The sequence below is a fragment of the Neomonachus schauinslandi genome, chromosome 10 (assembly GCF_002201575.2).
Source record: "Neomonachus schauinslandi chromosome 10, ASM220157v2, whole genome shotgun sequence".
Lineage (NCBI taxonomy): Eukaryota > Metazoa > Chordata > Mammalia > Carnivora > Phocidae > Neomonachus > Neomonachus schauinslandi.
Window position 1 is genome coordinate 89,294,023 of NC_058412.1, and position 24,546 is coordinate 89,318,568.

Consider the following 24,546-nt stretch of genomic DNA (forward strand, 5'->3'; position numbering starts at 1 on the left):
ATATATATATATATATATATATATATATATATATATATATATATACAATGGAATATTATGCAGCCATCAAAAGTAATGAGGTCTTGCCTTTTGCAACAATGTGGATGGAACTGGAGGGTGTTATGCTCAGTGAAATAAGTCAATCAGAGAAAGACATGCATCATATGACCTCACTGATATGAGGAATTCTTAATCTCAGGAAACAAACTGAGGGTTACTGGGTTGGTGTCGGGGTGGGAGGGATGGGATGGCTGGGTGATAGACATTGGTGTGGGTATGTGGTATGGTGAGCGCTATGAATTTTGCAAGACTGTTGAATCACAGATCTGTACCTCTGAAACAAATAATACCATATATGTTTAAAAAAAAATAAAAGAAGATAGCAGAAGGGGAAGAATGAAGGGGAGGGGAATCGGAGGGGGAGACGAACCATGGGAGACTATGGACTCTGAAAAACAAACTGAGGGTTCTAGAGGGGAGGGGAGTGGGAGAATGGGTTAGCCTGGTGATGGGTATTAAAGAAGGCATGTTCTGCATGGAGCACTGGGTGTTATACACAAACAATGAATCATGAAACAGTACATCAAAAACTAATATGTAATGTATGGTGATTAACATAACATGAAAAAAGTTAATACTTTAAAAATACGTTTTCTAAATGACCACATACACACAAAAAAAGGAATACAAAACAGAGATTGTCTTGACAGAGATTTTCAACAATAAGGAAGGGGGTTTCTGTTTGTTTTTGTTGCTCTTAATGTACAAATGTATTTCTCTGAAGCTGAGAAACATATGTGAGCGTTAAACTTATTTATGAAGTAGCCAGCAGAGCCTTAGTAAATAAGTTGTGTGTTTTTCCACCCTCTCTGTTCATATAATTATCAATTCTGAAAACACTCATTATTATATCTTTCTGAGAGCAATTTTTCAAAGGCTAGTTTTGAAAATACTTTTAAGATTATATATTCCAGAGGGAATGTATGTTTTCTGGCTTTCATGAACTAAAACATTTAAAAATAATATCCATAAATAAAATTACAGTAACAGTTGTTATGTTTTTCAAGTAAAAAAAATAAATAAATAAATAAATAAAAATATAATGCCAGTTAGGATGCCCAGTGTCTCTGCTAGTTATGAAAACTGAATGAGCAATTCTTTTTTTTTTTTTAAGATTTTATTTATTTATTTGACAGAGAGAGACACAGCGAGAGAGGGAACACAAGCAGGGGGGAGTGGGAGAAGGAGAAGCAGGCTCCCCACTGAGCAGGGACCCCGATGCAGGGCTTGATCCCAGGACCCTGGGATCATGACCTGAGCTGAAGGCAGATGCTTAACGACTGAGCCACCCAGGCACCCTCATGAATGAGTAATTTTTGATTTGAGAACATCTTTATAAATTGGCATGCATATGGGTTCTCCAGAATCTTCTTGGAAAAGTTTGAATTTGAAATTATTTCACTTAATTCTTCAAATGAATCAATGAAATCAATATACCTTTAAAATAAGTTGCTGGTTAAAATACCTTATATGATAACAACAGAGGAAGAAGAGAGGCAAACATAGTCATACAGGGACAAGCCTTGTTAATATGGCAGATAATGAGGCTGTGTTCAGGAATGCTATTCCCTGTGCATGGTTGTCTCAGAAAAGAGGCCCTCCACAATTCCTCCATTTCTCTTAGTGTTGCTATAGGCAATGTTCATTATCTTTCTTTTGACTGAAAATAGCAAAGTCAATACAGTACACACCTCTCCCTAATATATGAAAGAAGGTATGGCTTTTGTATGTTATACATAACCATGCACATTTGCATTTCTCAGTGGGTTAATTGATTGTCACTTCGTATGCATAAAGTGGCCAGCAGTATGCTAGAATACAACAATAACATTACCTGCTGAGATTAAAATAAGTGGGATAGATTTCTTTTACTTGTAAGTAAAACCTCTTGTCACTTCATAATCAGATGAAGGAAAGGAATATGTCATTTCTGTGGATTTATGTAGTTATGGAAATACAAAGTGCATTAGTGTTGTTATTCATTTTTATACCTTCCCCTATTCTAAATTCAACAGAACATGTTTTGTTCCCCTACAAGTTGACTATGTATTTCCTGAACGTTTGTTTGTCTCATGTTGTAAATATGTGTATTTGCCTTTGCATGAAGGAAGACTCAGGAAAGACAATCTGGATCACTTCTGTCCCTACTTACCACAAGATGAAAATGCACGTGAGAGAGCTCCCTGCCCAGTTCCACTGTATGCACAGCACTTATTTCTATATGTGTTTTGTGCCTCTCTTAGATAAAGTCAAAAGACATACCTCAGGTGTGTGGATGGATGGTCTGCCAGTTCATCTGGTTTAGTTTGAAAGGGACTTTCACATCTCTCCGTTAGCCTGAAACAGATGGCACTTCCACTCAGCATCCATCAAGACTGGACTTGCTCCCAGCAGAGAGACTTGCCAAGCTCCACTCAATTCAATCTTTCAAAGAATGAGTGTGTGTGTGTGTGTGTGTGCATGCGTGCACACAGTTCATGTTCTGGCATAACCCACTTATGTATACTTTGATCCTTATCTCCAAATTCAGAAAAGAAGTAATAGAGAGTCCAGACTGAACTCCAAGGGCACTGGGTTCCTGTCACAGCCTCAGGGGTGCTTGACCTTGTCACTTTACTCCTTGTCTTCCTTAAAGAAAGGGGTCATCTAAGGTTTACCAACAGTAAAGTTTGTACAGGATGGAAAAATGAAAACAAGCACTGGACTGGGAGGCAGAGGGTATGAAGAAAATTTGGAAAGAGAAGTAGCTGATCTTGAGAGATAGAAAAATGTCTATGAATGAAAATCTCAGTGTTTCAGTCCAAATGCTATGTATAACAATAATCACAGTTTTTTATTTATTATTATGTTTTAGAGTGTGACCCTTACTAAGCAGCAAGATATAGTATCATAAACCCTTAAAAACCCAAACCTAATCCTGGATATTGTCACTTCCTTTTCACAGATGAAGAAAAATGTTTGGTGTGGGCATGTTCCTGCCTGCTTAACAAGGGCTAGATTCAAAATTCAGAGTCTTCCTGCTTTCAACTTTTTAGTTATATCTCATCATGACCCTTATCTTATCCAATTGCCTATGTCATATTTTTCCTATCAAATTATAAGATCTTCATGGTAAGGTGATCCTGATTCATGTCCTTTAATCCATACAATACATGGTACCTGGAGTGATCTTGTGCCTTGTTGAGTGACTGGATGGGTAGATGAATGGATGGATAGATAGATGGATGGGTGGATGAATGGTGGACCAATTCTAATCTATGCCAAATGGATAATTCAACATGTAGGGTCTCAGTATTTTGGAGTCATTCAATATCTATTATAGCAACATTGAAATCCCTTGGGAATCTTGTGGCTAAGAGAAGGATTACCTCCTTCTCCAAAATTTCCTGAAAATTTTCTAGACCCAATATTTGTTCTTAAGGGTAAGTGCTGCTTGCTCTGTAGTTATTACACCAAATATATTCAAATTTAAGGGGCTACAAATTGTCAAAATATAAGTGATAACTAACATTTGTATGCTAAGCATATGGGATTGTCCCTATGAGGTGAATTTAAAAAGCACATACTGTAAGAGATATGGAGCCTACTCAAAAAAACTTATATACATTTTTTTTTTCCTGGGAGGGGGTACTTTGGAAATAGAGCAAAATGTGATTATGGAACTACTAGACAAGACTTTATTTACTCTTATTGCTCAAGAAAGGATTCAATTCCAATTCAAACTAGAATCAATTCTCTCCAATTCTATGCAACAGTCACAACAGAACAATGACCTTGCAGCTTCTTATGTAGCCATGTTTAGTTTATTTGTGCCTCATTAGTGGGCCTTTGTAGGTACAAAAAGTTGCTACTTAATCAACTATGCAACGTTAAACATAAACATATGGTATTGAGTTTCAGTCCTCATAATAATGTAAGATAGGACGTTAAACTGTAGAGATGGAATGACATCTAAATCTCATGCGCAAACCAATGCTTCTCAATGTGTGACCCCCAGATGAACATCATCAGCATCATCTGGGAACCCATTAGAAATCAAAATGCTCAGGCTCCACTGCAGATCTGCCGAATCAGAAACTCTTGGGGTAAGGCCCAGTAATGCGTGCTATCATGCCCTCCAGGTGATATTCTCTTGAGTTTAGAACCATTTCTCTAAACCAACCAAAGACAGACTATGTAAGGCACTGGTGTTAGCTGAATAAGGTCACTTCCAAGGATCCACAACAAAATCAATTCATTCCTCCCTTTTTTGACAGAAATGAAATAGAAGAGAGAATGGGGGACTCACTGCAGAAATGGATTGGCTAGTAGGACTCCCTTGTTAGAGGCAGGTGGGAGTTTCATGAGTGTCCCATAGAGTGTTGATCTAAGCATTCAACAAATCTTTTTTTAGAGGGGGGAAGCAGAGGAAGAGGGAAAGAGAATCTTAAGCAGGCTCCATGCCCAGTGGGTGAGCCCGATGTGGGGCTCAATCTCACAACCCTGAGACCATGACCTGAGCTGAAATCAAGAGTTGGGTGCCTAACTGACTGAGCCACCCAGGTGCCCCATGAATTCAACAAATCTTAATCAATCTCCTACTAGGTGCCAGAACTGTCCAAGGTGCTGGGATACAATGATAAATGATATGGGTGAATGAGGTGGTTTCTGCCTTCAAGGTTCTTATAGTCTAGTGACCAAAACAAACACTAAGCATGTAATGACCCTAAAGTATGAAGAGTATTATGTAAGGTATGTTACTGGGAGTTATGAGACCAAAGAACAGAACTAGTTTTCTGTTGAAGGTGGTGACTTCTCTGCTCTAGTCCCAAAAGAGAGATGTTGATCCAAAGAAAGTGGAGAAGGTAGGGGAAGTGTTTTAGGTGAAAGAACATGTGTAGAGACCATGAGGACAATACAAGCTTAGGGAGTGTGGGGAATGAAAAAACATTAAATGGGACCAAAGAGGGCGCCTGGGTGGCTCAGTCATTAAGCATCTGCCTTCAGCTCAGGTCATGATCCCAGGGTCCTGGGATCGAGTCCCACATGGGGCTCCCTGCTCGGCGGGAAGCCTGCTTCTCCCTCTCCCACTCCCCCTGCTTGTGTTCCTGCTCTCGCTGTCTCTCTCTCTGTCAAATAAATAAAATCTTAAAAAAAAATAAAATAAAAAAATAAAAATAAAAATAAATGGGACCAAAGAGTGGCTTAACAAGAGAAGAGCCTTTGTGAGGGATGCAAGGCCATAAGGAGAGTCTCTGTGAACCATTAAGTATTTGCACTTCCTTAGAATGGCACTGGGCAAGTGCTAACTGGATATAGAAAGGGAAACAAAGTGAGTAGACTGTTTTGGGAAAGTAGGTCTACATGAAAGATGGAGAATGGAATCAGAAAGAATGGAGCTTACGGTGGAGAAACCAGTTGGGAGAATATAAGGGTAATCCAGTTAAGAGAAGATGGGGCCCAGAATAGTGTGCATTTTCATTACAAACAGCATATGAATCCCTTTATGACTACTGCTTCACAAAAGCCACAATCTGCCAGATGTTTCAATGGGAATCATTGGCAAGATCTCATGGATGCTTCTCTTGTTCTGCTGCCTGTACCTCTGACCAGATAAGGGCAGTCTCTTGGCATGTTTATGGTATTGACCTGTAAACTCACAAGGGCACTTGGGGATCTGAAATAGGGCTGAAGCTGTATCCCTGCACTCATCATTCAGTGCCATAATTCCTGGAACTTGCCATTGTCCTTTTTTTTTTTTTTAAAGATTTTATTTATTTATTTGACAGAGAGAGAGCACAGATAGGCAGAGTGGCAGGCAGAGGGAGAAGCAGGCTCTCTGCTGAGCAGGGAGCCTAATGTGGGGCTTGATCCCAAGGCCCTGGGATCATGACCTGAGCTGAAGGCAGACTCTTAACCGACTGAGCCACTTAGGTGCTCCGCCATTGTCCTTTTATGTTTTTTTGTTCTGGGTACCAGCAGTACAGGTACTGGTTAAGTACACATCTTGGGGAAACCAAAAAGCATTAATTATCCACATAAGATGTCTCTACATCTCCTAGAATGAGCTGCTCCCAGAGTGATTACTGAAAGACACGTGCATGGTAAATGTGGCTGTCTCAAGTTATAATGAAGAAAGCTTGGGTACTAATATTCCAAGCAGAATAAACCCTGGCTGTTTTTTTGTTTTTTTGGGTTTTTTTTGCCCACCTTTTTTTTTTCAAGATGAGAGAAAAATTACAGCAGTTTTCTTAAATATCCTTCTAAGAGATGATATTTAAGATTACTTTCCTTTTTATTTAAATTCAATTAGCCAAAGTACATCATTAGTTTTTGATATAATGTTAAATGATTCATTAGTTGAATATAACATCCAATGCTCATCATATCACGTGCCCTCTTTAAGTCCCATCACCCAGTTACCCCATTCCCCCAACTGCCTCCCTTTCTGCAACCCTCAGTTTTTTTTCCTGGAGTCAGAAGTCTGATATGATTTGTCTCCCTCAATGATTTCCTCCCATTCAGTTTTCTCTTCCTTCCCCTATTGTCCTCTGCACTATTCCTTATGTTCCACATATGAGTGAAACCATATGATAATTGTGTTTCTCTGATTACTTTCACAAATGCATAACCTCTTTGGGCTTTGACCAGTTAAGGCAAATTTCATCTTTACTGCAGAACACTTAAAGAAGCAAATAAAGCCCAAGGTGCAAAAGAGATTACCTGATATTCATCATTGAAACCCTTACAGGTGAGGGAATTTTCTTGCTGTAAAGGTTACCTAATCCTTCCTTCCTTCCACCCCTCTCCAACCAGAGAATGGTGATGAAACAAATCCATGCAATCATTTTTAGATGGCAATCCTTAGCTGAGGGGTGAGCAGGGAAGTCAAATTCCTCCAAGTAGAAATTATAGCTAAATCTGCAACAAGGATGCTGAGAAATCATAATGGATGTATTGGGAAAATATGGCCGTGTCTTAGTCTTTTTAAAATCCACTTCAGATACTCCATGTTTCCAACAATTTTCAACTTCTATATTAATTTTCAGACTTGGAAAGTAAGATAACAGGTTATTCCATCATCTATTCATTCAACAACTACTAGCTTAGCACTTACCATGTTGGTACCTGTCCCTGGGGCTAGGATTATGATAGCAACAAACCCCCTGTTCCTGCTTTCTAGGTGCTTAGAAGCCTATGCAGTCTTTCTCAGAAGAATTTTTTAGATATGTAAAATAAAATATATGAGTAAAAGATAAATGAATTACAATAGTAGATATACTTATTAAACTATTTTAAAAGTTGTGATGCAGTATAGATATAATTTAATGTATTAAATAATGATTGTGATGAAATATGAAAATATTGATTTTTATCAGTGACAAAGACACAGATAGTGCTAATATTTCAGGATTTTTTTTCTTTTGAGGCAATATTTATAAATAGAAGGAAATTCTAATTATCAGATGCAAGTGAAAATAAAGTTATATATTTTCACATGCAATTTTATGGAATCTTTGAATTCTATACATGGGGAATGAATGGGGGGGGGGGAGTCGGTGAATCCCTGGTGGGAGCTGACAGCTCCTTTCACCAAACCAGTGGTGGGGAAGGAAAGAATGCCAAAGGCCTCTGAAAATGAAGCCTGTCTGTGTGTTTCTTTGGGCTCCATCCAGGAGCCCCAGTCTGACTCACAAATGGATAATTAGCCAGCTCTCAACAAACAAGTATCTGAAGCTACCATCTTGGAGAGGAATCCTAAATGAAGGATGTGCAGCAGTGGGCAAATGTAAATAATACAAAGTCCTGATCTTCCATATCATGCTGAGCATTATTGCAGAGTTTCCAAGCTAAAGTTTTATCTATCCAATGGTTTCTCACCAAGTAAAATTAGAAGTCAGGTATTGAAGTGGAAAATTCCTCAACCCAGGACATGCATTTCCTCTGGAAAAACTCCTCTCTCCATCTGCATGGTGTTTGATCTCAGACACCTAGATTTATTTCTCACAGTTAGGAACACTAAGTAACCCAAATTTTGCTGCCATCATTTAAGAGGAGAAAAAATAGAATCCTAAATTACTTCAGGAAATGAAGGCTACCTCTTAGAGTTATTGTTAGAAAGTTGTGTAACTTTGAGCTACGTGAAGAAACTAAGGCAAGAAGTTGAGACTGTTACTGGAATGATTTGAAGACATTTCAACATTATTTTAAAGTTCTTATTCCTCTGCAGAGATAAATCAAATTATTATAATAGAGCTTCTGCTTCTCCATGCACACCTGCTAACCCTGCATTTCTTCTCGTATCTTTTAATGGGGGGTCTCTTTTTTTCTAGACAATCAGGTAGAAAACGATGGAGTCATCATTGATTCTTTTAAAAATTCATACCCCGCATTCAATCAATCAGCAAATGATGTTGTTCTACCTTCAAAATATATCCAGAATCTAACCATTTCTCCACCCTTTGCTTTTGCCCCCCCAGACTGCCATCTCAATAACCTTCCCTCCCACCTACAACCACACCTGTGCTGCACGCATCTTTATCTTTTTACTTCCCACACTGAAGGGAGAGTCCTGCTTTTTGCTTTCCCTGTTGCCTAAGTTCTGGAAAACCATCCCATCCCTATCTGTTCTGGCAACTTCTTCCCCTCCTCTGGATGCCAAGTGACCCTGTGTCTCAGCTCCAAAACTCTCTGCCCCCACAGACCCTGCACACGTCCACTGCAGAGACTTCCACTACACCTCCAAAAGCCTGTACAGCCTGACAAGTCATGATAGCCTCTTTCTCTGGTCAGTTTCCATCTCTGTACTCGTGCTTCACAGTGACCCATTCTGGCAAGATGCTGGTGTGGACCCTCCATCCTCTGACCCTCCACTCAGATACCTCGGCTTTCGTTGATGTGACTGTCCTATTTTCCTGTTCCAACCCTACAAGTTGGAGATATCCTATCAGGAAGCAAATAAATTTTGAGGGAGGGATATGTAAGCAGCTAGAGATATTGTGAACCAAAGATTTTATGTCTGTAACCCTCATGTCCTGTGTCCTGTATCTTTAATCATCTCTCCTCTACTAGTGCTTTCTCATCAATTGAAAAACTTACCAAAGCCTCTCATATTAAAAACAAACAAACAAACAAAGAAATAAAAAACACGAATCTTTATTTCCTCTATACATAAAACCATCACTTTATTTCTTGCTTTGTTTTAACCCGCTTCTCCATGTACCTGGTCATTTCTTTATATGAGTAGTATCTTTGGTTATTTGATGTGGCAGACAATCAGGTTCCCTCTCATGGACCCCTTTATTCCTCAACCCAAGAATATCCAGTTTCCCCAGTCCATTTCAGTGAGGCATTGGTCCCAAGTGAGCTCACTAAACCCAAGAAGAATTTCCTGCTCTTTGCTATAGCAGGCTTTCTGATGTGTTGGGTCTCTCAAACATCTCTTTGTCTCTGTGATCTTCCCGTTCTCTAATCTTTCCCTCCTGTCTGATTATTTCTTACTTCATTTTGTTTATAGCACTCCAGGTGATCCTAGCATACAGCCATGTTTGAGACTCAGGGCTCAAAATCAGTATTTGTAAAAGTTTAACATTTATACAAATTGCCTGGTGATTCTTCATTTCTAACAAACTACCAGGTTATGGAAAACTGCTGCTCCTGTGACCATAGTTAGACTAGAAAATTTTAATTCCATTCCATTGAATTTGAGAATCGCAGCCTTACCTAGTTACTAAGAAAGTAGCAGGTTTTTACCTTCCCTCAAGAAGCCTTCTTTAATAACTTGGGGTAAATTAAATGTCCTAACTCTGTGTCTATGGCAATGTGTGCTTACTTTTATCTCAGTGCATGTACAGTGAATTGCTGTCATCTCTTTATGTTAACTGTACTTCTCATTAGATCATCAAAAGCTGCAATGTGATTGGAATTCAGTAAATGGTAAAAAGGAAAGCCATTTCCCTATGACTAGGTACACCCTTTGTTTCCCAGGCACTGGGTAGAACGGAGATCATGTGAACAGAAATTAGGTCTCTTCCTGTTTTCCCCCATTGACTTCCAGTCAGAACGCTATACCTTTAGATGGTTCTCCCCACTTCTCTGGGCATTGCCATGTGGGCTTGAAACACTGAAGAGCAACACTCTCGTGTTGATCTTTTCCAACAGTTCTCTCTTCCACCCAGGGATTCAGTGCCTCTTTTTCTCCTAGTCTTTGGAGCCACACTGCTTATGCTACCCTTTGTCAAAATGCTACTGGTGAAATTCAGCTTCATCACCTTCTGTCTGCAGGGCATCTCTTCATGGGGTTCATAGGCAATAGGATCATCATTTTTTTTAAGTGTTTTCATTTTTTTAAGTTTTTATTTTAATTCTAGTTAGTTAACATACAGTGTTATATTAGTTTCAGGTGTAAGATATAGTGATTCAACATTTCCAACTATCACTTTTATTGTCCAGATTGTACTACTTCTCCATGTGAAATAGATATTGAGATATTAATAATTATATAATGTTAGGACAAACAGTTCTGGGCAAGGCAAGATGCCTGGTCACGCTGGCCCAAGGTAACTCTGGGCTTACCAGAGAAGTGTATGCTGTGACACACACAGGTCCCTCAATCTCCTCTTCCTGAGCTTGCCTGGGTCTCTGGCATTGGCACATCCCTTACAGATGCCTTCTTTTCTTGCAGAATGACATAGTTCAGCAAATACAACATGTTATAAACCTAGTAGTGTTAGACTCCAGTCTTTCTCAGTCAATATTAGGAGGCACTAAAACTCACTTACTAAAAGGCTTTGAATTTAAACAGACTTGGTCAAATTCCAGTGACAATCAGCCAAGACCACGAGAATTCTATATTCATAAAATGGAATAATAATATTTCCTACTTCATAGAGCTTTTCCAAGTATTAGGTAAGATAATAATTGTTTAATAAAGTATTTGGTATACAGTAAATCCTCAAAAATAATAGTGATGGGGATAATTCTGGTTTCATCTCCAACATATAAAAGGGATGAAGTCACTGCTTTCCTCATTACAACAACAACAACAAACAAAGCTGATGAAACTGAAAATCAATGAATTTTCTTGGACCCATCAGATAAGTGAAGTTACAGGGCAAACTGTCACCCTGAAATCTGGGGAGAAGGGCACATCCAGAGAAATACATCTGAGATCTACTTACCAGAAACCAAAGCTTCTGGAGTGATAAACTGGACTCTTATGTAAAAAGGTAGACAAAATGTGGGAACAGATGGATAATGTAAGCAGAAAGAGAAGAACTCTAAGAAAGGATCAAAAGGAAGTGCTAGAAATAAAAATCACCATACCATGAAGAATACCTTTGACAGGCTTACTGGGAGATTTGAGACAGCCAAGGAAAGAAGGTGTGAGCTTAAAGATAAGTCAGCTGAAACTTCCCAAACTAAAATGCAAAGATGATTAAAAAAAAAAAATGAAAATCAGAAGAGAATATCCAAAAACTGCTGGTAAACTTCAAAAAACATAACATATATGCAATTAGAATGCCAGAAGGAGGACAAAGAGAGAAGAGAGGAGAACAAATATTTGAAGTAATAATGGCAAAGAACTTTTAAAAATTAATGACAGAAACCAAAGCACAGATCCAAGAAGCTCAAGACAAAATAAGCAGGGTAAACAACTATCTCTATATGTCTTATCTATCATCTATCATCTATCTATCTATCATCTATCTATCTATCTATCTATCTATCATCTATCATCTATCTATCATCATCATCTATCTATCATCTATCTATCTAACTATGCTTAGGCATATCATATTCAAACTACAGAAAACCAAAGACAAAAAAAAAATCTTAAAGAAGCTGGGGTAAGGGAGAATACTTTACTGTTATGGCCACTCTTTGGAAGCAGAATGGACCCCACCCCAAATTTGCTTTGGATAATGAGACTTTCTGATGAGAGAAGGATGGCTCCCAAACAGGTCCAAAAATGTCTTGAGCAAACAATGAAAAGAAACTGGTTTGAGGTTTTCATGGTGGCTGGGAGGTAGGAGTGGAGTGAGAGCTCCTGCATGCAGGCAGGGAGTTTATGTGGTTTGAACCTCCACTGGTGCCAAGGAAGAGAGCACCCAGACTTTCTCATCATTTTCCCCAGAGTTGGAGAAAGATTGGGAAGAGGGAAGGATAAGACTTAAAGCTGTCATCATCCAAACATTAAAAGACATGAGGTCAGACTCTTTATTACATTTATTTACAGAGGAGACAGGATAAGAATTACAGTGGACTTCTCATCAGAAACCATGAAAGGAAGAAGACAGTGGAGTGAAATATTTAAATTGTTGAAAGAAAGAAAACCCATTAACGTAGAATTCTACATCTAGGGAAATTATTCTTCAAAAGTGAAAGGGGAAAAAAACTTCTTCATATAAAAACTGAGGCTATTGATCACAGGCAGACCACTCTGCAAAAAATTTTAAAAGAATTTCCTCAGGCAGAAGGAAATGATATAAATCAGAAATGTGGATTGATATTTTAAAAAGAAGAGCACTGAAGAAGGAATAAGTAAAAGTTAAACAGTCTTTGACTTATCTGATGCTTAATTGATCTAAAACATAACTGTTTAGAATTATAATAGTAGCAATGTATCAGCTGATTATAGCATATGGGTAAGTGTAATAAATGAAAGTGATGTCAGAGGTACAGGAGGGAGGAATCATGGTATAAGTCTGGCATAAAGTACTTACGCTACACATGAAGTGGTATACTGTTATTTGAAGGTGGACTTAGATTAAGCATATATATTATAAGACCTTCTGTTGTCATCTCTAATATTAAAAGACTTGGAAATTGTCACTTCCATACATACAAATAGAAAAAAAAACCCACTGAAAAATGAAAATCAAAGATTTTTCCCAGACCAATCAGAAAACTGAAATTACAGGGCAAACTGCCACCCCCAAAACTGGAGAGGCAGGCAAATATAGACAAACACAGTCAAGATCCATAACTGATAGATCAAGCAGACGGAAAATCAGTAAAGATGTCGATTACTTGAACAACACTATCAATCAATTTGACCTAACTGACATTTAAAGATCCCTTCATCCAACAACAGCAAAACACACATTCTTCTTGAGCTCACATGGAGCATTCAACAATATAAAGATCACATTCTAGGACAAAAACACACCTTAACAAATTTAAAAGAATAAAAGTCATATGAAGTATGTTCTTGAAACACTCTGAAATCAAACTAAAAATCAGTAATAGAAATATAACTGGAAAAAATATTTAGATATTTAACAACACACTTCTAAATAACACATAGTTCAAAGAAGTCTCAAGAAAAAATATTTTTAACTAAACGAACATTAAAATGAAACATAATATTATTGGGAGGCAGTGAACACAGTGCTTAGAGGAAAATTTATAGCATTAAATGCATATATAGAAAAAAGAAAGCTTTAAAGTCAATAACCTAAACTGCCACAATAGGAATCTAGAGAAAGGAAAACAATTTAAGCCTAAAGGAAGCAAAAATGTATATATAATTTTTTAAATGGACAGAAATCAATGAATTAAAAACAAGAAATCAGTAAAATAAAACCAAGGGGTGCCTGGGTGGCTCAGTTGTTAAGTGTCTGCCTTTGGCTCAGGTCATGATCCCAGGGTCCTGGGATCGAGTCCCATATCGGGCTCCCTGCTCAGCGGGAAGCCTGCTTCTCCCTCTACCACTCCCCCTCCTTGTGTTCCCTCTCTCGCTGTCTCTCTCTCTGTGAAATAAATAAATAAAATCTTTAAAAAAAATAATAAAATAAAATAAAATAAAACCAAAAGCTGATTCTTTGAAAAGAGCAGTAAAATTGATAAGCTTGTAACCAGACTAGGGAGAAGATACAAATTAATAAATCAGAAATAAAAGTGGTTCATCACTACTGATCTCATGGACATTCAAAGGATAATAAATCATACCATTAACTTCATTTCTACCAACGTGATAATACAGATTAAAAAGTTCAAATCCTTGAAAGACACAAATAACCAAAACTCATTCAAGGAGAAATGGATAATATGAATAATCTTATATCTATTAAATAAATTGAATCAATCATTGATAACTCTTCAATAAAAGAAATAATGAGGCCCAGATGATTTCACTGGTGAATTCTAGTAAACATTTAAGGACGAAATGATACAAATCTTTTGCAAATTATTCCAGAAAATGAAACTAGAAGGAACATTTTCTAACTCATTCCACAAAGCCAGCATTACCCTAATGCCAATACTACATGAAGATAATACAAGAAAAGAAACCTGCAGACTAATGCTTCTCAAGAATATAGAGGTAAAATTCCTTAACAAAATATAGCAATCAAATATTAAAAAGTGTAAAAACATTATACACTATGACAAAAGGGGAATTTGTAGGAATGCAAGGCTGATTCAAAATTCAAAAAATCAATCCATTTAATGTATCACATCAATAGCTAAAGAAGAAAAACCATGTGATAATATCAGTAGATACAGAAAAAGCATTTGGCAAAATTTAACACTATTCATGATCAAAATTCTCAGCCAACTAAGAATAAAGATGAACTTTAATTTTTTGAGAAATAATATATCCAAAAATACCCTATGGCTAACATCATATTTAATTGCAGAAAACGAGATGATTTTTCCCTATGATTAGGAACAAGGCAAGGATGTCCCATCTCACTACTTTCACTCAATACAATATTGGAAGTCTTATCTAGTGCAATAAGACCCCCCCAAAAATGTGCATAATTGGGAAGGAAGAAACTGTTCACAGATGATGTGATCATCTATATAGAAAATTCTAAATCCCAAAGAACTGACTAAAGAAAATCCTTTTGGAGATAATAATTGATTATAGCAAGGTCACAGGATATAAAATTAATATACAAAAGCTAATCACTTTCCTATATACGAGCAATGAGCAATTGGAATTTCAAATTAAAAAAAATACAATACCATTTTTAATAGCTCACACACAAAAAAGAAATACTTAGGTACAACTCTAGCAAAATATGTACACGATCTATATGTGGAAAACTTTAAATCTGATGAAAGAATCAAAGATCAAAATGGAGGGGTGCTCTGGGCTCATGAACTGGAAAACTAAATAGTGTTAAGATATCAATTCTTCTTGGGTGCCTGGGTAGCTCAGTCAGTTAAGTCTGCTTTCAGCTCAGGTCATGATCCCAGGGTCTTAGGATTGAGCCCTGCGTAGGGCTCCTTGCTCAGTAGAGAGCCTGCAGCTACCCCTGCTTGTGCATGCTCTCTCTATGTGTCACATAAATAAATAAAATCTTTTTTTCTCTTTAAAAAAAGATATCAATTCTTTTCAATCTGATTTATAGATTTAAATCCCAATAAAAATTCTGGCAAGCTATTTTGTATTTTGTAGATACCAACAAGTTCATTCTAAAGTTCATATAGGAAGAAAAAAGTCCTAGACTAGCCAATGCAATACTAAAGAGCAAAGTTGGAGGGCTCAACACTACCCAACTCCAAGATTTACTATAAAGCTTTTTTAGTAAAGTAGCTTTACTATAAGGTTTACTATAAAGCTATTTTAATTAAGAGAGCATAGTATTGGCAAAAGAATAGACCCACAGATCAATGGAACAGAATAGAGAGCCCTAAAATAAAGCTACACGAATATAGTCACTGATCTTTGGCAAAGAAGTAAAGGTGGATTAGTAGACAAAGAACAGGGTTGGGTTTTTTTTGTGTGTGGGTGTGTGTATGTTTTTTTCTTTTTTTCAAAAATGGTGCTGGGAAAATGAGATGTCCATATGTTAAGAAAAATGGATGTAGATGCAGGCATTATACCTTGCACAAAACTTAGTTCAAAGGGAATTACAGACCTCAATGTAAAATGAAAAACTATAAAACTTCTAGGATAAAATATTTGAGAACACCTAGGTGACCTTGGGTTTGACAATGACTTTTTAAATAGCAAATAAAAACATAATAAATAAAATAAAAACTAATAAATTAGAATTTATTAAATTAAATGTCTTCTCTATGAGAGACACTGTTAAGAGAATGAAAAGACAAGCCACAGACTGAGAGGAAGTACCTGCATCACACTGATAAAGGATTTGTATCAACATATTCAAGGAACTCTTAAAATTCAATGATAAGAAGAAAATAAACAATAAAAAAGGGCAAAAGAACTAGACACCTCATGGAAGAAAATAAACAGATGGCCAATAAGCATGTGAAAAGTTATTCAATATCATTTGTCATTAGTGAATTGAAAATTAAAATAAAAGTGAGATATCATTACACAGCTTTTGGAATGGCTAAAATTAAAAAAATCATAATGCCTATTGCTGGTGAGGTTGCAGAATGATGGGGACTCTCATTTATTTCTGTCTCCCACTGTGGCTGTGCCATTTTGCATTCCCAATAGCAGTAAATGAAAAGTTCCTGGCACTCCACATCCTTGTAATTGGTACTACAACTGTTTTTTTTTTTTTAATTTTAGACATTTTAGTATGTGTGTAGTGAAACCACTTATTTGTTTTAATTTGCAGTTCTCTAAAGAGTACAGTATGGGGAAAAGGGAAAAAGAGTACCTTTAGAAGGAAGAAAACTGACAAACACTACATCAGCTGGTTGTCACATCAAATATCAATAGGGATGACATAATGAAATGGTGCATCATGATAAAAATGGTCATATTCCCCCAAACTCATAACCCCAGTCTAATCAAGAGAAAAATACCAAATTCCAATTGAGGGGCATCCTACAAGATACTTGACCAGTGCTACTAAAACTGTCAAAGTCATCTAAAACAACGTAGGTCTGAAAAAGTGTCACAGCCAAGAGAAGTCTGTGGGGACCTGGCAAGTAAATGTCTTGGGTGAGATCCTGGAACAGAAAAAGATAGTAGGTAAAAACTAAGGGAATATGAGTAAGCCATGAACCTTAGTTAATTAATTAATTGTAACTATATTTAACTATCATTGAACTATTTTTCATTAAGTGTACTATACTAATACAAGATGTTAATACTGGAGGAAACAGTGTGAGGGGTAACTCTATACTACTGTCTCAATTTTTCTGAAAGCCTAGAATTTTGGTAAGTTAGTTTCATTAAAACTTGATAATATGATCTAAAAACCCATTGCCTTCTGACAATGATCTACACTGCCTCACAATGGGCTGAAAACAACTCAAGGTGGCTGGGCCAGCACCACATGAACCCCCTGCTATGTTAGATTCTCTTTCCCAGGAAGACCAGGGAGGAGGGGCTAGTGTAACCCATTTTTCTAATATTTAAGCATTGTTATTTTTCAATAAAATAGATTCAAGCTGAAGTTTTAATAATTACTCCATAACCACATGGATCATCTTGGGAAATGTGCAGCTACTCTCCAGTCAGAAAACTCCGGGACAGGCAGTGTGTGTGTATGTGTGTGTGTGTATGTGTGTGTGTGTGTGTGTGGTGGGGGGAGGGGAACTGAGGTAGGGTTTCTCTGGGGAAGCATCTTAGTGGAGTCATCATCTTCAGCTGCATCTGCTTCCCAGTTCCAGAAAGTAAGCCTATCTGAATTAAACCCAGGCATATTCCATTGTTTTATGCAGATGCACAATGTATAAACTCACATGCATACACCAGAATGCCAATTTGGTGATTCCAAATGGAGCTTATTCTTTTACAGGGCTCATGATGTTTGAGATAAGTCTCAAATACTCCCCTTGTCAGAGACCTTGCTGTGTGGTGAGCAAAACAAAGGAACTGGCTTGAGTTCCAGAAAACCCCATTGCATATCTCTCACCATAAAAGAACACATCTGCAGGGACCAGCTCTGTCCTCTTATGGACAGGACTGCAAGGACTCTGACAACTTGATTTTGTTGTTGTTTGTTCCCTCAGTTATTTCATTTTTCTCTAGCTAGTTCAGTTGAATCTTTCTCTAACTTATATATTGCATTTTCAGTGGTGTACCATGTACCAGACACTGCTTCAAGAATTTTGCATGTATTTATTCACTTAACCCTATGACAACCTGCACAGCAGATACCAATATTCTCCATTTTACAGACAAGGGAACTAAGGCACAGAGGGGTAAGTACCAGTCTGAAAAAATTCTCGGGTTGAGAAAGGACTCCAAGCTACCTGGTTCATTCTGTTTCTTTCTTTCTTTTTTTTTTTTTTTAAGATTTTATTTATTTGACAGAGAGAGACACAGCGAGAGAGGGAACACAAGCAGAGGGAGGGGGAGACGGAGAAGCAGGCTTCCTGCCGAGCAGGGAGCCCCATGCGGGGCTCGATCCCAGGACCCTGGGATCATGACCTGAGCCAAAGGTAGACGCTTAATGACTGAGCTACCCAGGTGCCCCAAGGGTTCATTCTGTTTCTGTCTGACTCTGAATCCTACCCCATTTCTCATGTGGCAGTTCATCATTGCATCATGAGTTAGCCTCTCCTGGATGCAGCATGGAAGACAGCCCACCCCTTATGTCAGGGTGTTGGTTGTATTTCTTAAATTACCAGATTTATGTGACAGCTGAATGTTTTCATTCAGCATTATTTGCTCTCCCCTCTAATCCAGGGCTTTTTTTCCTTTATCATGACTTTTTCTGAGATTTCAATGATTTCCTAGATCCTGGACCTTTTGCAGCCCTCAGAACTTCAACCACACCTTCCATTAGCGATGACTTTTCAGTGACTTCAAATGATTGCACATGACTTTTCTGCTGTAGATTTAAGTACTTGACAGCCTTCGTATTTCTTTATCTCTTGCATTGCTAAGCACAGTGTAGAACAGGCAGGTAGCACATCATATATGTATACCATTTCTACCAGTTTTTGAAAACAGTCAGCCATGGAATAATGCCTGTACAAAGTCTAGGGAGCAGCTGACTTCATTTGTTGGCATCTTCCCAGAATAGCACTTTTGGGAGTCACTGCAAAGCTTCTGGGAGTCACTGGGGTTTATTTGAATTATTTGTTTTACTTTCAAACTACCCCACAGCCTGCAGGAACCATTTTTTTTCCCACTGAAAACCATTCACTTGCAGTTATACTTACCCAAATAGGTTGACCCCATCTTGTAACCACCAGCCACCTCCATTACACCAATACTCAGGTGCATGAAAGAGCTCTGTCTCCATGCTCTGTTTTTCAAATAAGAGAAAGTTAATTTGTGCCAAATGTCTTTTCATAACCAATAAAGCCTGCAGGGCTGTGGGAGGCAGATAAGCCTTGCTTCTCTGCACTGCGGCCCGCTAATTAAGATCACAGAATCACATTCTGGTTATCTGCATCCAAGAGCCTGCCTTACCTCTTAATATCTTCCTTTTGCACATACATAAATACCACAGGGATGGATTGTCCCACCTGAGACAAAGACAGGAGCCAAACATTTGCAGAAATTAGGCTCTTGTTGATGCTTCATTATGGTTATCTTTGGCTTCTGTATGTGCATTCCTCCCCCTGGACAAAACATTTAGAAGATTAATTGGATGTCAGACAGTAGCAGAGAGATAGGAGAGGAGATGATGTGCATCTCACTGCAGTGTCTTTGCTCTCCGAGTTCCAGCCCAGCAGCTGTGGGAAAGGACACAGGATAAAGATCCAGTGATGTCTGCTTAAGGCTGGCATTCAGCCACTTACAGCTGGGTGATCCTTAGCCTTGTGAGGCCATATTTTCCAACCATGTGGTTATTGTGAGGATTAAGCAAAATGATATTTAAGAATTGTGTTGTCATTTTCAAAGCCAGGCCTTGTTTTTTGTTATTTTTGAGATGCAGTTCCTCATGAGCCCGGAGTGTTTCTGTGTTATAGCTGGTAGTGTCCATGTTCAAATTGTTCATGTTCTTTATCTTGGAGAGAGATGGTAGGTCCCCAGAGACAGGACTTACCTGAGAACTATTGTTTTCTCTGGCCTGTTGGGTTGTAGGGACCTCAGGCAAGACTCTCAGGTTCCAAAGTTCAGATTTGCATTTGCAACACCATGTCCCCGATTTGAAGACTTATATAGTTATTGTCCAAATCAGGATAATTTCATAATGAAAGAGATGTTATTACTAACAAGGCTAGGGCAACAGGTATAATCTGGGACATTTGTTACCCTGCAAAGACCTAACTACTCCCAGCAATGGTGGAAAGGGAGGAAGATGTGTGTGGTTTGCTGTCCCTGGCTCAAAAATCATTGAGCGAGCCTGGAGCAAGTGTTCTGGCCACTTCCTCTTGCTCTGGATAGTATTCACCTTCTAACAAGAGCATCTTGTGGAAACCCCATGGGAATGATACAGTGACAATAAACCTTAGAAGAGAGGTTCTGCAGCAGGATGGAAGATAACTCAGGGCCTTGACATCATGTCATAGAGAAAACAGTTAACTTCCCACCCTCCACCTCCTCATACTCGCACCCTATCACATACCCAAGGGCACACATACAAGTATTTTGGTGGTGGTAATGGGGTGATAGTTTTTGCTTGTTTGTTTGGTGTACAGCAGATTTTGGGTCCTGACCTTGGCTTCTGGAGCTGTGTAGATTACCGCAGATGAGCAGACTCTTGGGCCCCCACCCAACCAACACACCCTGGTTATTTCTCAAAATATCCAACCCATTGAATTATCTTTCTGCACTCACAATGGGTCTACTCTCTTGTCCTGTCTAAGCAGGTTCTTCTACTTTTTCCTATTTTGTTAAATGAAACCACTGAGGAGCAAGGATAGGTCAAACAGCTGAGATTTACAAAAGTTACTCACTTCCACTTATTCACTCTGCCAGTAGAGCAATCTGCAGAAGATGTAGGTCTGAAAGTTTCATTTCTGCCTTTTGGAATGAAGACTCAACTAACTACAATTTCCTCCTTTCTCCTTTTCATGTGTAAAGCGCATACAGTGTGTGTCAAGTCATATTGAAACTGTACTTCATAGGGATCTCATTTATATTGTCGTATTATTTTCTACTCAGTTCACATTTCCAATTTCATGCACAAAATCATGTACATTCAGGCCTATATTCTCTATACAGAGAACAAGGGTCACGTCCTGCATCTCAAGCCCCATATTCCCTGCAGGGCCCCAAGGAGAGGTGCTGATACTGCCCAGAATGCTTGTGTCCACCAGAGCCATGAAGTGAGCAACTATGATGGTGCCTCTGAGGAGACCATGAGCAGCCATAAGGGACCCTCAAAGGAGAGGTATCAAGTTATCAAACTGTGGTGACTCAGACAAATTTTGAGGTATGATAGGGCTCACATGTGCACACATACACACATGGCCATATGTGTACACATAGCTAAAAACCATGAGAAAGGACCTCTAGAAATATCATAGTGTGACTTTTCATGTAGAGTGTCATTAAACTACCAAAACCACCATCTGAAATCGAAAACTTTAAGCAATGTTAAAGTCGATAACTTTAAGCCAAAGAAAAGTAGACAAAGGGGAAGAAGTTATCAGTGATGAGAGAAGAATTTTTCAATATAAAATAAAGACAAACAAATGATAACTTAAAGAAACTGACTTTAAAAAAATGTAGAGATGAAAAGACCCTTAAAACATCTTCATATTCATTTCGGTGCATGGATGGAGGTTTATTCAGAAAGAAATTAAAGAAGAAACAAGTGGAGATGAAAAGAAATTAGGTGCAATTCTAAGAACTAGAGAATATTTAAGAGCAAGATAATGTGAAAAGAATCTTAAAAATGCAAGGATTAAATAACCTAAGAAAAAGCACTCTGATGTAAAATTATGAAGGAAAGCACAATTTCTAAGTAAGTTAAGGGGCAAATGGTAAAGTTGATGATCAGATATTCAGGTGTATCCTATTTTCATTCAGAAATGAAAGACAACAAACTAACAAACAACTAAAATCATGGGCCCAGGAATAGGAACTGCAACTATATTAATTATCACATTCATTAACACTTCTTTCAAAACTTACTAACTAAATCATGAAAAGCAAGAAATACTGAGCCACCACTTTAAAGAAGGTGAAAGATAAAAACTTCATCACAAAGTTCCTTAAATGAGACAAGTGATTCTTCATACATGTGGCAGATGTTAATATGTTCAATGAATCTAAGGAAATGTGTCAGGAGGAAGCCTCCACAGCACAGGGCGTTTGTTTAACTCACAGCTGCAGCTCAGCACCTAGGACAGCTCCCACAAAGAGCAGGTACACCGTAGTATCTGTTTAATGAGTACATTATGTAAACAGTGATGGAGGAAGAGGTTGTAAAGCCAATAGCACAAGACCCTTTGTATTTTACAAAGGGCATACAGAGGATTTAAGAAAGAGAGACATATTAATCTTAAGTATCTAGTTACAAATAGGTCAATCAGCGTGGGCAATCAAACAAGAAATGGTACTGAACTCTTCTTGCCAAAAACCATAATAAATCTCAAGTAGATTAAAGCATTGTATTTTAAAACTAAAGAAACAACAATCATTTTAGAAAGTCAGAATAATATCTTTATGCCAACTGTGGAAGAAAAGTAATGGCTCTATTATTATAGTGGTAGACCAAATTACAAAAAAAAAAAGGGCAGTAATGACTCTATACAATTTTTAAACTTTCACACAATGAAAATCAACAATGCAATGATGAAAAAATAAATAGCAGAACAGATGAAATATGTAATATCTGAAGGTCTGATACATACCAAGTAGTAACCTTTTGTTACCCAGACTTGCTCTCCCTCTGAAATGCACTTTGGCCAAACAGAACATTGACTTTTCCTGCCTTCTTGCCCCTTCATTCCAGCTTCCCTGTTTTGGACCTCATCTAGACCATCAGCTCCTAGTTCTCTGCTCTGGGTGCTCACAGTATAAGCAGGTCTCCAACAACTCCTGGTCCTGGAGCTTAGAGTGGGAACTTCAAATCTATTCCTAGTACTTCATGGTTCTCCAACTCCCTCCCCAAGCCAGTTACCTTCCTTGAATCCAACCAAACATTTGGTTTCTCCATATGTATCCTAAATGAGGACTACTGGTGGGAGAGTGGAGAACCACATTATGTTACATAATATTGGCAACCCAAGTGTTGCAGTGTTTCTTCTCATACCTCAGACAGGCCTTTGGTGGCACTTGGCAATCCCTTTCCTCACCTCCAATTAGGACAAAAAGAGAATGCTGTCCCCCACTACTCAGCATGTGGGATGTAGAATGACTACATCACAGCACCTGCTTGCTTCTTAGAAATGCAGGGTCTCAGGCCCCAATCAGACTTACCAAAAATGATTCTGCATTTTACTGAGATGCTACATAACTTATTTGCACACCAAAATTTAAAAAGCTCTGGTTTAGACCTCATTTTCCTCTTCTCTCAAAACAAGTGAGCCTGGACCTAATTTCACAGAGAATTTTGGGCCAAGAGTAGTGGTCCCCTATAGCTTTCCTTGGTTGCAAATCTGTTAATTCAACCAGCCTTCTCCTTTGTCTCGAGATGAGTCCCAGCACCCTGCTTTTCGGAGCCTAACTCCTCTGCCTACACTTCTGATTCTTTTTCTTTGATTATCTTTAGAAAGATGATACTGTCACTCATTCCCTCACTCTTTCATTGTGTCATAACTAATAGCTAATTTGCTAACCTCATCATAAAAGGGAGTTCTACCAATAACTATTTGACCTCTAGATACCACCATTTGTTTTTCTTTCCATGCTAATGGTTGTTGCTGAAAGGAATAATTTACACTTATTGCTGCTAAATTCCTCATTTCTCATTCATCCTGAATTTGGATCTGAGGCCTAGGCTGAGAGTCTTCTTTTGAAGATCTCTAGTGCTTTGCTAACTGTCTGCTGTAAAAGCCTACTTACAAACATTCTCCTTAACCCATCCCCTTCTTGTACTTGAGTTTCTGTGAAGCTCCACTTCCTGGTGAGTTCCTTACTCTTCTGATGTTTCTGACCACTCAGTTGCTTTTTTCTGCTGCACAACTACATGAGTAGCTGGATCCCTTGGTTGGGATCCAGTTAAGTCCTGGCACAAATGAAAAAATTAGTGAGCAGGAATGTTGGGACTGGGTGGGGAGAGATAATTTGGGTGAGTACCTGGGGAAGAGAACTGGCAATGGGGAAATGATATAAATTCTAGGATATAATTCTGTAAGATAAAGGTGCCAACCCAAAGGAAGGGGATAAAGAAATGTAGGAACTGTTTCCACAAGGACCTTTGTGAGACACAAGATGTGAGTAGAAATAGAAAGACGCCTGTACTGCATGGAGCACAGGTGTTATATGAAAACAATGAATCATGGAACACTACATCAAAAACTAATGATGTACTGTATGGTGCCTAACATAATAAAATAAAAATAAAGAAGAAAGAAAGAAAAAAAGAAAGAAAGAAAGATTAAGAAAGAAAGAAGAAAGAAAAGAAAGAAAAATTAAGAAAGAAAGAAGAAAGAAGAAAGAAAGAGAAAGAAGAAAGAAAGAGAAAGAAAGAAGAAAGAAAGAAAGAAAGAAAGAAAGAAAGAAAGAAAGAAAGAAAGAAAGAAAGAAAGAAAGAAAGAAAGAAAGAAAGAAAGAAA